Source organism: Salmo salar, chromosome 01 (assembly GCF_965601325.2).
Source record: "Salmo salar chromosome 01, fSalSal1, whole genome shotgun sequence".
NCBI lineage: Eukaryota > Metazoa > Chordata > Actinopteri > Salmoniformes > Salmonidae > Salmo > Salmo salar.
In genome coordinates this window covers 64,743,842-64,758,829 of record NC_138291.1, presented here as the reverse complement: position 1 = coordinate 64,758,829, position 14,988 = coordinate 64,743,842, and the positions used below count along the sequence as shown (strand labels likewise).

At 40.6% G+C, this 14,988-nt stretch overlaps 1 protein-coding gene across 1 annotated transcript in view; it reads right to left on the bottom strand.

Moving 5' to 3' along the window:
- The window catches only part of LOC106607182 (protocadherin-15), a 177,025-nt gene extending 164,510 nt beyond the window's left edge, over positions 1-12,515 (bottom strand). The window contains exon 1 of the mRNA XM_045720950.2: positions 12,214-12,515. The gene's annotated coding sequence lies outside the window, so the exon portion shown is untranslated. The remainder of the gene's footprint in view (positions 1-12,213) is intronic.
- Between the last annotated feature and the right edge of the window lie 2,473 nt (positions 12,516-14,988).

Below are 14,988 nucleotides of genomic sequence, written 5' to 3'. Positions count from 1 at the left end.
CCAGACAGGAGATGACAAGTGCCTGGATTAGGACCTGTGCCGCTTCCGGTGTGAGGCAGGGTCGTACTCTGCGAATGTTGTATAGCATGAACCTACAGGATCGGGTCACCGATTAGAAATGCCTGCTCGCAGAAGTGTTTTAGGGAGCGTTTGACAGTGATGAGGGGTGGTCGTTTGATCGCAGACCCATTACGGATGCAGGCAATGAGGCAGTGATCGCTGAGATCTTGATTGAAAACAGCAGAGGTGTATTTGGAGGGCGAGTTTTTTAGGATGATATCTATGAGGGTGCCCGTGTTTACGGATTTGGGGTTGTACCTGGTAGGGTCATTGATAGTTTGTGTGAGATTGAGGGCATCAAGCTTAGATTGCAGGATAGGCCGGGGTGTTAAACATGTCCCAGTTTAGATCACCTAGTAGCACAAACTCAGAAGATAGATGGGGGGCAATCAATTCACATATGGTGGCGAGGGCACAGCTGGAGGCAGAGTGTGGTCTATAGCAAGCGGCAACAGTGAGAGACTTGTTTCTGGAAAGGTGAATTTTTAGAAGTACAAGCTCGAATTGTTTGGGTACGGACCTGGATGGTAAGACAGAACTCTGCAGGCTATCTTTGCAGTAGATTGCAAGACCGCCCCCTTTGGAAGTTCTATCTTGGCGGAAAATGTTATAGTTAGGGATGGAAATTTCAGGGTTTTTGGTGGTTTTCCTAAGCCAGGATTCAGACACGGCTAAGACATCTTCATATACCAGAGTTGTGAGAAAAGTTATAAGTTATGTATAAACTCAGCAAAAAAAGAAAGGTCTCCTTTTCAGGACCCTGTCTTTCAAAGATAATTCATAAAAATACAAATAACTTCACAGATCTTCATTGTAAAGGGTATAAACACTGTTTCCCATGCTTGTTCAATGAACCATAAACAATTAATGAACATGCACCTGTGGAATGGTCGTTAAGATACTAACAGCTTACAGATTGTAGGCAATTAAGGTCACAGTTATGAAAACTTAGGACACTAAAGAGGCCTTTCTACTGACTCTAAAAAACACCAAAAGAAAGATGCCCAGGGTCCCTGCTCATCTGCGTGAACGTGCCTTAGGCATGCTGCAAGGAGGCATGAGGACTGGGCAATAAATTGCAATATCCATACTGTGAGACGCCTCAGACAGCGCTACATGGAGACAGGACGGAAAGCTGATCATCCTCGCAGTGCCAGACCACGTGTAACAACACCTGCACAGGATCGGTACATCCGAACATCACACCTGCAGGACAGGTACAGGATGGCAACAACAACTGCCCGAGTTACACCAGGAACGCACAATACCTCCATCAGTGCTCAGACTGTCCGCAATAGGCTGAGAGAGGCTGGACTGAGGGCTTGTAGGCCTATTGTAAGGCAGGTCCTCACCAGACATCACCGGCAACAACGTCGCCTAAGGGCACAAACCCACCGTCGCTAGACCAGACAGGACTGGCAAAAAGTGCTCTTCACTGACGAGTTGCGGTTTTGTCTCACCAGGGGTGATCGTCGGACTCGCATTTATCGTCGGAGGAATGAGCGTTACACCGAGGCCTGTACTCTGGAGCGGGATCGATTTGGAGGTGGAGGGTCCGTCATGGTCTGGGGCAGTGTGTCACAGCATCATCGGACTTAGCTTGTTGTCATTGCAGGCAATCTCAACGCTGTGCGTTACAGGGAAGACATCCTCCTCCCTCATGTGGTACCCTTCCTGCAGGCTCATCCTGACATGACCTTCCAGCAAGACAATGCCACCAGACACCAGCTCGTTCTGTGCATGATTTCCTGCAAGACAGGAATGTCAGTGTTCTGCCATAGCCAGCGAAGAGCCCGGATCTCAATCCCATTGAGCACGTCTGGGACTTGTTGGATCGGAGGGTGAGGGCTAGGGCCATTCCCCCCAGAAATGTCCGGGGACTTGCAGGTGCCTTGGTGGAAGAGTGGAGTAACATCTCACAGCAAGAACTGGCAAATCTGGTGCAGTCCATGAGGAAGAGATGCACTGCAGTACTTAATGCAGCTGGTGGCCACACCAGACACTGATTGTTACTTTTGATTTTGACCCCTCTTTGTTCAGGGACACATTATTCCATTTCTGTTAGTCACATGTCTGTGGAACTTGTTCAGTTTTTGTCTCAGTTGTTGAATCTTTTTATGTTCATACAAATAATTATACATGTTAAGTTTGCTGAAAATAAACGCAGTTGACAGTGACAGGACGTTTAATATTTTGCTGAGTTCAGGTATATACACACACACACACACACACACACACACACACACACATTTTTAAAATACATTTTCCTTTATTATTTCCTGCAAACCCAACCACCTCTCCCTTAATTGGAGTAAACTAATGAACAACATCACTTAGGCTTCCACTTCCAGCTTATACATACTATGTACACTACCTTTCAAAAGTTTGGGGTCACTTAGAAATGTCCTTGTTTTTTAAAGAAAAGCTAATTTTTTGGTCCATTAAAATAAGATAAAATTGATCAGGAATACAGTGTAGACTTTGTTAATGTTGTAAATTACTAATGTGTTAGCTAATCCAAGTGTATGATTTTAAAAGGCTAATTGATCATTAGAAAACCCCTTTTCAATTGTTAGCACAGCTGAAAACTGTTGTTCTGATTAAAGAAGCAATAAAACTGGCCTTCAGACATGTTGAGTAGCTGGAGCTTCAGCATTTGTGGATTCGATTACAGGCTCAAAATGGCCAGAAACAAAGACCTTTCTTCTGAAACTCATCAGTCTATTCTTATTCTGAGAAATTAAGGCTATTCCATGCAGGAAATTGCCAAGAAACTAAAGATCTCGTACAGCGCTGTGTACTACTCCCTTCACAGAACAGAGCAAACTGTCTCTAACCAGAATAGAAAAAGGAGTTGGAGGCCCCCGTGCACAACTGAGCAAGAGGACAAGTCCTCAACTGGCAGCTTCATTAAATAGTACCAGCAAAACACCAGTTTCAACGTCAACAGTGAAGAGGCGACTCCTGGGATGCTAGCCTTCTAGGCAGAGTTGCAAAGAAAAAGCCAAATCTCAGACTGGCCAATCAAAATAAAATATTAAGATAAGATAAAGGACAGTCATTTTTGACTGGGAACACCACAGGTGTACAAAAGTTAAAGAAAACACCCAAAATGTAATGAAAATCATCAAAATGTATTTAGTGTTTTCAGATGTGGACAAAATCATGGAACCTTATGACAATCAGATGAAATTAACTACATCTTTCAGAGAGAAAACTTCGGTGCAATTCGACCGGAACACAGCAGGTGGGTTAAGAACAAATTCTTATTTACAATGACGGCCTACCCCGGCCAAACCCGGACAACGCTGGGCCTTTTTAAAACATTTCCACCCCCACCCTGAGTTTAGGGCTTAGACCAGGCCTGTGTAATTATTTTCCATGGAAGGCCACATTAGAATATATTTTTCCCATCGTGGGCCAGAATCATATTACAGGATTATACATGTGTATGACTGTGTTGACAGATATATCTACTGTAAATCACATCCAGATATCCACCTTATTTTACTTGTTTAACAAGCACAGAAATAAACCACATCCATGTTCTCCTTTTGGTAGGTATTTTCATTTTTAAACATGCAATGAACTACACGGAGGGAAAAGTACTGTACACCCTGCATTCAGCACCACGGACAGAACTAACGGGTATACACAAAAACATAAGAAAGAGAGAGAGCTCAACATTACATTTGAACTACTCAATCAGTGTGAGGTGTGAACTCTCTGATGGGCATTGACTAGAGCAGTGAAGTCAGGTATAGTTGCTGATGTCCCTATGCGCAGGATTGTTGAGAGGGGAGAGTCAGTAAGAGGATCTGTGCCTTGACTTGTTATGTCATCACTGAAAATGTCTGTTCACATACATAGATTGACCCAAACAGTACAAACATCTTCTCAGCATGACTTCTAATCTTTGGAAAGTTTTGTTCATCGAGAGATGCATAGAACCTCGTTAGTGGCATTGTTTTGAATAGTTCTCCAATCACTGCATCAGACTGAAGATCGATAAGCTCAAGTTGCAGGTCAGTGGGAGCATTATCCACATTGAAGGTGAAAGGAGAAGAAACCAACAGCATGTCATTTTCCAACACTTTGAAATCCTCAAAACGATGAGAAAACTCACTGTTCAAAGCACGCAGCTGCGATTTATACTTCTCCCGCTGGTCATTTCATAGGAAACAGACTAGTAGTGTCTGAAGGTGGGTGAGATTGTTGGCTTCTACTTGGCGGGTCACGAGGAGTAATTTTCCCTTGAAGGCTTTGACAAGGCTGTACATCTGATGTGCAAAAAGGCCCTTCCCTTTGTTTGGTTCTGAGAATATGAAAATATATTTATTAATGTCACTGATGGAGTGCTGAGGTTCAGAGGGTCTACACCAGAAGTTAATGGTTATGGGAGGAAGGTATATAGTGTGTGCAATTAAGCTTGGAATGTGTTGAGTGCAGGGAAGCGATTACATGTGGCAGGCATTGATAAGGGAATAGAGCCATGGATTACTGATGGAGGGGGTTGAGGTCAGGTCAAGTCACCTTAAGGGAGAAATAAGTTTATGACCCGTATCACTAGTGTCCTGCATAGCAGTAAAGATCGATGTTTGTACAGATGAGTAGGAGGAGACAGCCTATGAGAAACGGTTAAATATCAGTGCTTCTGTTAAAATGTTTTTGTCTAATGCAGCTGTATTGAACCTCTGGGAAGAATAAACTTGGTTAAGCTTTCATAGTGTCCGTAGAGTTTCTTACTCTGAGAATTAGAGGACCGTGTCATTTGGAATTTAGTTCATTCATGAGGGCCATGATGTCCACGATGAAGGCAAGCCCTGATACTTCAATAAAGAAATATATCCATGTCCACTCTTGCTGGAACAACCTACATTCATTGTCTACTTTAATTTCTTTCAAATCTTTGAAAAACAGATTTTTGCACAATTTCTAGCTAGCTACTATTTGTAACTGTGACGTGTGTGTCAGCCTGAAAGTCACTGTCTGTCCTTGTGCAGTTGTTATTTACATGTGCCTTCAAAATAAATGTCCCACAAGCGGATGGAGTTAAATCATTACACAAAGGCCAGTATTAATTGGGCCTCGAATTTGAATAACAAATATGTTTTTCAAAACTTTACTATCACAAATTCTTTATGTGATCTGAGCATGATTCCGCGGGCCGTATTGAATCAGGTCGCGGGCCGCACACGGCCGCCAGGCCGGTCTTCCATGGCTTAACTCACACAAGAAAAGGTTCACAAGTCCTTCCAAAAAAGCTGTCTGGGTTTAACATCTTCTACTGTACAGAAAGTGAATAGCTTAATCAATTGAAGGTGACAGAATTATATTACTTCCCAATCAAAGTCAGCCTCTGAATGTCAAAGAAACGAAACAATGATATCCCCATATGCATCGGAGTTACATCTTTCCCGAGTATTTTACAGCTTGTTTTTTGCATAAAGCATTGTGGACCAAAGCGCTGTTATAGATCACTTTATATAATCAGATTTATTTTTCTCTTCAAAATCTTATGCTAACAAGGGGTATGCCCATTTTCATTAATAAAAGGTAGGCCTATTGCATACCCTCTCATTCCCCCTCAATTTGAATTTTGGTTTTAACTTAACAAACAGCCCTTCACTGACATGGAGGTAGGCTATTTAAAGAGTGCATGGTGGGTGGAGGAAATGACCAACAAATCTATGGATATAGCAGCCTATAGCCAAATTGCATCTGTCAAATAGGTAGGCGTACTTCTTATTTCTTAAATAGGAAAAAATAGGCTTCATTACAAAGCCCTGTTTGTTGTTAGTAAAATCTAAATAAAATGAAGAGTTATGCCTACTCAAATTTGCCTACTTTCAGGACCATGAGCTGTTCATTTCTGACTGATTGTACCGCGGCTGCTGTTTCAAGTTTCAGCACCACAATGTAAATTACTCAAATCTGGATTATTGTGAGACAAATAACTGTGATAAATAAATCATGGGCAAGAAACATTATTGTTTTTAATAAAACAAATTATAGTAGTAGCAAGCTTTCAAAGTTGACCTCCGGTTCTCCTCATCTTCGCACTCTCCTTCTCAAACTGAATTGAACATAGGTTACACGCAAGACCTAATAAATAAAACAATTCTGAAGAAACCTCTGACCCTCCTCCTAATCAGCAAGAGCAGAGCAGGCCGGGGATCAGGGTTGGAATATACATTACAGTGTGTAATGCAGCCTAGTTTTATTTACACCATCCCAGCAGCTATCTTAGAAATATAACTTTGCTCTGTGCTTCTCTGGGCATGCACTTCGTAGCCTATAGATATATAGCCGAATAAGCAACTAATTACAAAATACTGAGAAATATTGGAATTTCATCAGTTACGAATTATGTGACCCTCCCATGGACTATATTTAAAAAATACTAAACCCTCACCTTCTCTAAAATTGAAAAAGCATGACCCTCCCCCATTTTCCTATGGCTAACCATTCTGTAAATTGTGTCCGTCCCTTAAGGAACCGGAATGATATAGCAATGCTAATAATAGACCTTACTGTCTTCTGGTTGTTGGAAAGACTTTCTCAAATTCCTTCTCAATAAATGTTAACTAGCTACAAAGTAGCCTATGCTTACCTGACAGAATGATATCATGATTATTTGCATCAATCCAGTGGCCATTTGTTTTGTAACTCCATCTTATGTGTGCTACAGAAACACTGCTAACCAAACAACAGTGCCTACACAGTTCAATAAAAGGGTAAATAAACTCAAAAACATACATGTATTGGTCTCCTGATGTAGTTTAAGCATTGTTGAGGACTTCAAATATTACATTTTGTTGCTTTTAAAAAAAAAAAGTGACTTTGAGAGCGAAACCCCCCCAAAAATAATGACTCAGTTGACAGCTTCATTCATCTATTTCAATAGTAGGTCGACTATTAGCCTACTTGCAAAGTATAGCTTGGGTTGGGCTGACTGTGAAAGACCAATATGGGATTTATCATTTTAGGTCATTCAGAGTGTATGTCACAGCTTGTCATAGCATTTTTCACACAAGGTGCCTTTCCTTCGCCGGGAAGAATTGTTTGGGACTTTTTGGGCTAAATTAGGGTATACCCACTTTTCCAGGACCACTACACCACTGAACGGCATCATGAACTTTACCCAGTACCGGGATAGTTTAGCCAAAAACCTGGTTGCCTCTGCCAGCAGGCTGAAACTGGGCTGCAAGTGGATCTTCCAGCGAGACAATAACCCCAAGCACCCATTCAAATCCATAAAGAAATGGTTAATTGACTACAAAATCAACATTACTTTTGTGAATGTCTGTACATTGCATCCAAAACTGAACTGGTCACATTCAAGACATAACTTTGTAAGGACTGTGTTTGAACAAAATGTTTCTGTGGAAAAACAGTTTGGCCAGCTCAAACGCTGACTGTTGCGTCAATCGAAACTGGCCGTTTCAAATAAGCATTCTAATCACATCTGTTTGAGCGTACGTTGCAGGGACAACTGTAGAATGATCACACCCATTTGTTGGTACGTGTCAAAGGGATAATGGCTTTGATAAGAGAAAACTGACAATAGATCAACAACATTGTAGTTATTCCACAATTCTAGCCTAATTGACAGAGTGAAAAGAATGACGCCTGAAAAGAACACACATTTTCCAAAACATGTATCCTGTTTGCAACAAGGCACTAAAGAAATACTGGAAAGAATGTAGCAAAGCAATTAACTTTTTGTCCTGATTGCACTGAAGTAATACTGGAAAGAATGTAGCAAATTAATAAACTTTTTGTCCTGATTGCACTAAAGTAATACTGGAAAGAATGTAGCAAAGTAATTAAATTAGATTACTGAGTTCCACTCTCCATATTTTCAAGCATAGTGGTGGTTGCATCTTGTTATGGGAATACTTGTAGTTGTTAAGGACTGGGGAGTAAAAATAAAACATTTCAAAAATAAAACAGAATGGAGCTAAGTCAAAATCTTAGAGGAAAACCTGGTTCAGTCTGTTTTCAACCGACACTGGGAGATTAATTCACTTTTCAGCATGTCAATAACCTAAAACACAAGACCAAATCTACACTGGATTTGCTTACCAAGAAGACAGTGCATGTTCCTGAGTAGCCGAGTTACAGTTTTGACTTGAACATCTACTTGAATGTCTATGGCAAGACCTGAAAATTGATAGAGCTTGAAGACTTTTCCAAATAATAATGGTTAAATGTTGTACAATCCAGGTGTGGAAAGCTCTAAGAGACTTTCCCAGAAAGAGTCTCATATGTAATCGCTGCCAAAGGTGCTTCTATAAAGTATTGACTCAGGGGTGTGAATACTTATGTTAATAAGATATTTCTGTATTTAATTTTCAATACATTTGAAAAAAATATTAAAAACATGTATTCACTTTGTCATTATGGGATGTTGTGTGTAGATGGGTGAGATGTTGTATTTATGTAATCTATTTTGAATTCAGGCTGTAACACAACAAAATGTGAAATAAGTCAAGGGGTATGAATATCTTTTGAAAGCACTGTGCACTCACACACACTTAGTTTGCTCACACACACATAATACACACAAACATACAAACTGACTCACACCCACAGTCCCATACAATCATCCTATATGCTGCTGCTACTCTGTTTATCATATATCCTGATGACTAGTCACCTTACCCCTATACATATCTACCCCTGCCAGTCCAGTATCCCTGCACATTCTAAATATGGTATTGACACTGACCCTTGATCTATATATATGCTTCACAGAGTTCAAGTAACAGACACATCTCAACATCAACTGTTCAGAGGAGACTGTGTGAATCAGGCCTTCATGGTCGAATTGCTGCAAAGAAACCACCACTAAAGGACACCAATAAGAAGAAGAGACTTGCTTGGTTCAAGAAACACAAGCAATGGACATTAGACCGGTGGAAATCTATCCTTTGGTCTGGAGTCCAATTGGAGATTTTTGGTTCCAATCGCTGTGTCTTTGTGAGATGCAGTGTGGGTGAACGGATGATCTCCTCATGTGTATTTCCCACCGTAAAGCATGGAAGAGGAGGTGTTATGGCGTGGGGGTGCTTTCTGTCTGTGATTTATTTTGAATTCACGGCACACTTAACCAGCATGGATACCACAGCATTCTGCAGCAATACGCCATCCAATCTGGTTTGGGCTTAGTGGGACTATCATTTGTTTTTCAACAGGACAATGACCCAACACACCTCCAGGCTGTGTATGGTCTATTTTACCAAGAAGGAGAGTGATGGAGTGCTGCATCAGATGACCTGGCCTCCACAATCCCCCGACCTCAACCAAATTGAGATGGTTGGGATGATTTGGACCGCAGAGTGAAGGAAAAGCAGCCAACAAGTGCTCAGCATATGTGAGAACTCTTTCAAGACTGTTGGAATAGCATGGTTGAGAGAATGCCAAGAGTGTGCAAAGCTGTCATCAAGGCAAAGGGTGGCTACTTTGAAGAATCTCAAATATAAAATATATTTTGATTTGTTTAACACTTTGGGTTACTATATGATTCCATATGTGTTATTTCATTGTTTCAATGTCTTCACTATTATCCTACAACATGGAAAATAGTAAAAATAAAGAAAAACACTTGAATGAGTGGGTGTTCTAAAACTTTTGACCGGTAGTGTACATTTTTCTAAACTATCCAATCTGTTACTTGGACTTATTGCACCCGTTGTTCCAGTTTACATGTTTAAGGTAGTTTCATGTCTTTGTCTTCCCAATCCTGGCAGTCATTCTCAATGCAGGTGACAGGTGAATAGAAATTCCAGATGTTGGGTATCCCCATTCTGGCTGGATTATAATAGGAATTACTCACCACTTTGCAAGACAGCGTAATGTGACTTGCAGGCCTGATGTGTTTCAGGCCACTGTATTAGAGCAAAACTATAACCATCCCAAATAACCATACCATCAGGTTTTCTGGGCATAACAAAGGGTGTCCCACAGAGATCGATTCTTGATCTGGTTCTTTTTAGTATTTACATTAACAATATTTGTTTTTCTGTAAAAAAAAAAAAAAAAAGCCTTTTATTGCCCTGCAGAAAGCCTTTGTTTAACTGAAATTGGTACTTAATTCAGGTAAAACCAAGTACATGTTATTTTCCAAATCTGGTAAAAATATATCATAGCGGAACCATTTTTGTTGCTATATATATAACCTTGTTTATGGTTCTTTATAGAACCTTAGGAAACTGTTAAGAGTTTGGGAAACCCTGATTTATAGCACCATACAGCAGTGGTGTGTATTCATGGACGCCAAGGGAAGCCAGGCTTAGCCCAAAAATGTATCAAAATAAGAAGATAATAAAAAATGTGTTTCTTTCGTTTCTCTGTGTTTCTTAGTTTTCCTTCAATTCGCAAGAGGCTGAATGTATCTCACCGGAGAAAGCATCCAAGTGTCCTTGTATGTATAGGCAATCTATATGATGCTGTCTGGTCAAAAAGAGTATGACATTGTTGCCGTCCATAGCATTGAATGCAAGGGAAGCCATAGAGCATTTGGCCTCCCTTGATAAAAAAAAGTACAAAATAATAGCCACTCAGCGTTGAGCAAAACTGAGTGAGCTCAACTGTGAATGGTCCTGGCGCACCAAAACAAAGTGTCAAGGGAATCCAGTTTGGATTTGGCTTCACTCCAATCACATCACATCGAGAGCAACATGTTATTGACAGGAACAACTTGAATTGTTGCATCTCGTTGTGTTGTTGTCCTCAGGTGGCTAGCTCGCTAGCTAAAATTGCCTAAGACAACAAATAAAAGTCTGTACTGTATGACAGTCATAGACGTTTCGTCTACATGAAAGAGAGCAGGATGGCAGTTTGGTAAGTCACCATGTTTTTTCTACATGCACTAATGCATGCATGCATGCACACACACACACACACACATACACACACACAGGGAAATATGAACCATGGAAAGCCACATCATATTTAGCCTTAGTTATTGATTGAACTAAATCGTTTTTTGGTATCTTTTAGTTGTCACTGTTTTAGACTATTCATAGGTGATTTGATGATGTTGAAATGTTGAAGTTGAAAAGGTGTTGGAATAGTAGAGGCAGCTCGTGTTTTCTTTGCGACTTGCGGTAACTCTCCATTGTCCTAAATCAATAAGCCTAGTTAAGTAGTCCAAAAATGTCAGAAACATGAACTTGCTTGACCATGCTGTAGGTCATGTAATTGTTTGTTACATTGTGGACTTCACCAGACTGAGGTTGATCTCAGGTTTTGTGATGAAACAAACGTGTGGTTGAAATAATATTATCCCACTGTGTCTTGTTATTGTCTTGACCTTAGAACTACATGTCATGGTCGCAAGGCATAGAACTAACGGGTTATAGAGCAAACAACGCAATTATCACAACACATAGGTTATAATATGGCTTTTGTTTCTGGCTTGGCTTCCCAAGTTATTTTACCCATGCATCGCTACTGCCATACAGGTTCCACATAGAACCAAAAAAGGATCCGCTATGGTTACAAGCCAAATAACCCTTATTTGGCTCGCATTTGTATTTAGTGTGTACTGTACGTGCGTCAATGCGTGAGAGACCTGACCCATGCACGTGAAGGCGCTATAGTGTGGTGATTCCGTGGAGAAATGTGTGATTTTAGGATTCTTCTCCCCGTGCATAAAACATAAACACAGAGCATTTGACTCAGGGAGACATGAACTGCTGAAAGCGACTGGAAGTAAAGTTTTTCCTGCAGCTGCAGTTTACAGTAAAGCACTGACACGAATAGGATATCACTTGCATAATCCAATGTGAATGCTCATGCAATCAATGTGCTTTAAAACGTAACTTTCAAGAGATTAACGGAACGGTCTACTTTAGGCTGCTCTACGATGACGCATTGTCAATGGATGAAATATAGTCCAAATTATTATCACGTTATAATTGTTTATTACTGGCATCCCCAATACTGCAATGATTACACTGCATAGTAGTTTTATTTGAAAGGAAATACCTGGCGCATAGATTCACACACGACACAGCAATACATTACAAAGGATGTAGAGTACGAACATTCAAATAACTAACACATGAACTACCGTTTTCACATTATTCCCTTACATAAACCAAATATTACAACGCTCATATCAAACATGAAATAATGTCTTACCATGTTGGCTCCAAAAGCACACAAATCCTATTCAGGCTGTCATAGACGGCGACTGACACTAGAACGCATTCTCACACAAGCACACCAGCCCTCGCCTGCCCCTGTCTCTCGCCTACACTTGAAATGGGGAGATTTCGTGGTAACTACTGTAGGAGTTAGTAACTCGTATCTTTCTGTTGCCGAGCATGATGATCGAACATTGAGACACTGCTGCGCAATGCACATGCATATACCGAACTTACTTGTTAAAATTCAGAGGCTCTCTCTTTCTCTCTGTTTCAGCCAGAGTATTACGCGGGGCAGTAAAGGTGAAGCCGGGTAAATCCGTATTTCCCCCTGTCAACGTCGTTTGAGAGCAGCACTGACCAACTCCTACTACACAGAGTGGTAGGGAGGGACAGTAAAGATATACAGGTAGGGCTGCTGGAAAACGTGTGGAGAGCTGGCATTTGCCCCGGCACGCTGTAAAGTCCAATGTGCTGTTATTACTCAAAACTTTTGAGGAAACCTGTTAAACTTAATATATGAGTACAGTTACTTAAAGTGATTTTGTAGTCATTACTCAAACCGAAAGAGTCACTGTGACCCTGCAGGGGTCCAGATTTGAGTTGCATCAGCATGAACATTTCGATTAACTCCCCCACTTAGCCAGCCTCCAATATTATTTACCAGTGCCTTTTCGAGTGACTTGAAGCATTTCCACGCAACTGTATTTGTTAGTGACAGTGACCAATGTTGAATTCGTTCATTTTCAGTCCTGTGGCCTTCGTCAAGTGAGTTCCTAGGCGAATGTTATCATTACAATTAAACTCTACATTACATACGCTATATATACAAAAGTATGTGGACACCCCTTCAAATTAGTGGATTTGGCTATAAAATCAGCACACAGCCATGCAACAATTGTTCATCAGGAGCTAACTCTGGAGCAGTGAAAACGCGTTCTCTGTAGTGATGAATCACGCTTCACCATTTGGCAGTCCGACAGGACGAATCTGGGTTTGGCGGATGCCAGGAGAATGCTACATGCCCGAATGCATAGTGCCAACTGTAAAGTTTGGTAGAGGAGGAATAATGGTCTGGGGCTGTTTTCATGGATTGGGCTAGGCCTCTTAGTTCCAGTGAAGGAAGATCTTAACGCTACATCCTATAAAGACACTCTAGACTATTTTGTGCTTCCAACTTTGTGACAACAGTTTGGAAACGGCCCTTTCCTGTTTCAGAATGACCATGCCCCCATGCACAAAGCGAGGTCTATACTGAAATGGTTTGTCGAGATAGATGTGGAAGAACTTGACTGGGCTGCACAGAGCCCTGACCTCAACCCCATCGAACATATTTGGGATGAATTGGAAATCCAACTGCGAGCCAAACATCAGTATCCGACCTCACTAAAGCTCTTGTGGCTGAATGGAAGTCCCGGCAACAATGTTAGAATAAGAGTGAAAGCTTTCCCAGAAGAGTGAAGGCTGTTTTGGCAGCAAAGTAGGGATCAACTCTAAATTAATGCCCATTATTTTGGAATGAGATGTTCGATGAGCAGATACTTGTGGCAATGTAGTATATCTCATAAGACCTTATTTTGAGTCTTAGCTTTACCCGAATACAGTGGCCTGAAATTCATGGTTTACAGGCCACATCAGGCCTGCAAGTAGGGTTGCAGATTCTCAGATTTTCAAAAAATCCTGGTTGAGAAATGTCCAGGAATCTTCCAACTGGGATTTCTGGTAAACCTGGGAAATATACCAGAATTGTGCAACCCTACCTGCAAGTCACATTGTACTGGCTTTCAAAGTGAGGTGCTATTCCTATTGAATTACCAGCCAGAGTTAGGATATCCAACAGTTTACATTTTTGTTCACCCACAACCTGCATTCATAATAATACCAGGGTTAGTAACAGAGGAAACTACCTAAGCCATTTAAATGGGAACAACCATTTCAGTACCGGGTGCAAAAATGTTGTGTCGCATAAGATTAATCAATCAATCCTTGCAAAAACACAGCGGTTACAAAAATGTTGTGTGGCATAAGATTAATCAATCAATCACTGCAAAAACACAGATATTAAAAACAATGTAAAAAAGATCTACCTATTGTAGATAGTGTTTGGAAAAAAGTTAATTTGTTATCATAACTTAAATTGTTTTTGTTGAAGTGACTTCTCATTTAGTTTTTAATCAGTACCACATAAACATTATGTGACTTTTTGTTGACTTTGAGTTCAATTTACTAAAAATATTTGAGTTAAAAATGCCTTGGGATTTTTAGCAAACGTGATAACACATCTTCTCCCGACAGATACAAGTAAAAACGCTTTACATAAATGTAGGAGCATACACATAAACATTATCGGACATGCTGTATTGCATGGAAACAAGTTGTATTGTTTGTTTAATTTTTGTTGTTGTATTGTTTGTATACCGTTGTATTTAAGATTTGTGTGACTGTCCTTGTCTCTCACTGTTTTGTTTTTGTGGACCCCAGAAAGAGTAGCTGCTACTTCTGCAAAAGCTATTGGGGTTCCTGATAAACAAATAAACATGGAAACATGATGATATTTCAGTCTGATCAACTGTAGGCAACTAACAACAGCAGCTGCATACAGTCCCCTACGCCCTGTCCCTCTGGCCAGGGTAAATTAAGTGGTAACATTGTGTATCTATAGCCCATTTGTTTGTGTTAGGAGAAAATGTGAATGGGATCTGTTGTCTTGTGAGTTTCATAACCACGTCTTAGGGAATCAGTTCAATAATTTTATCTAGAAACTGATCAT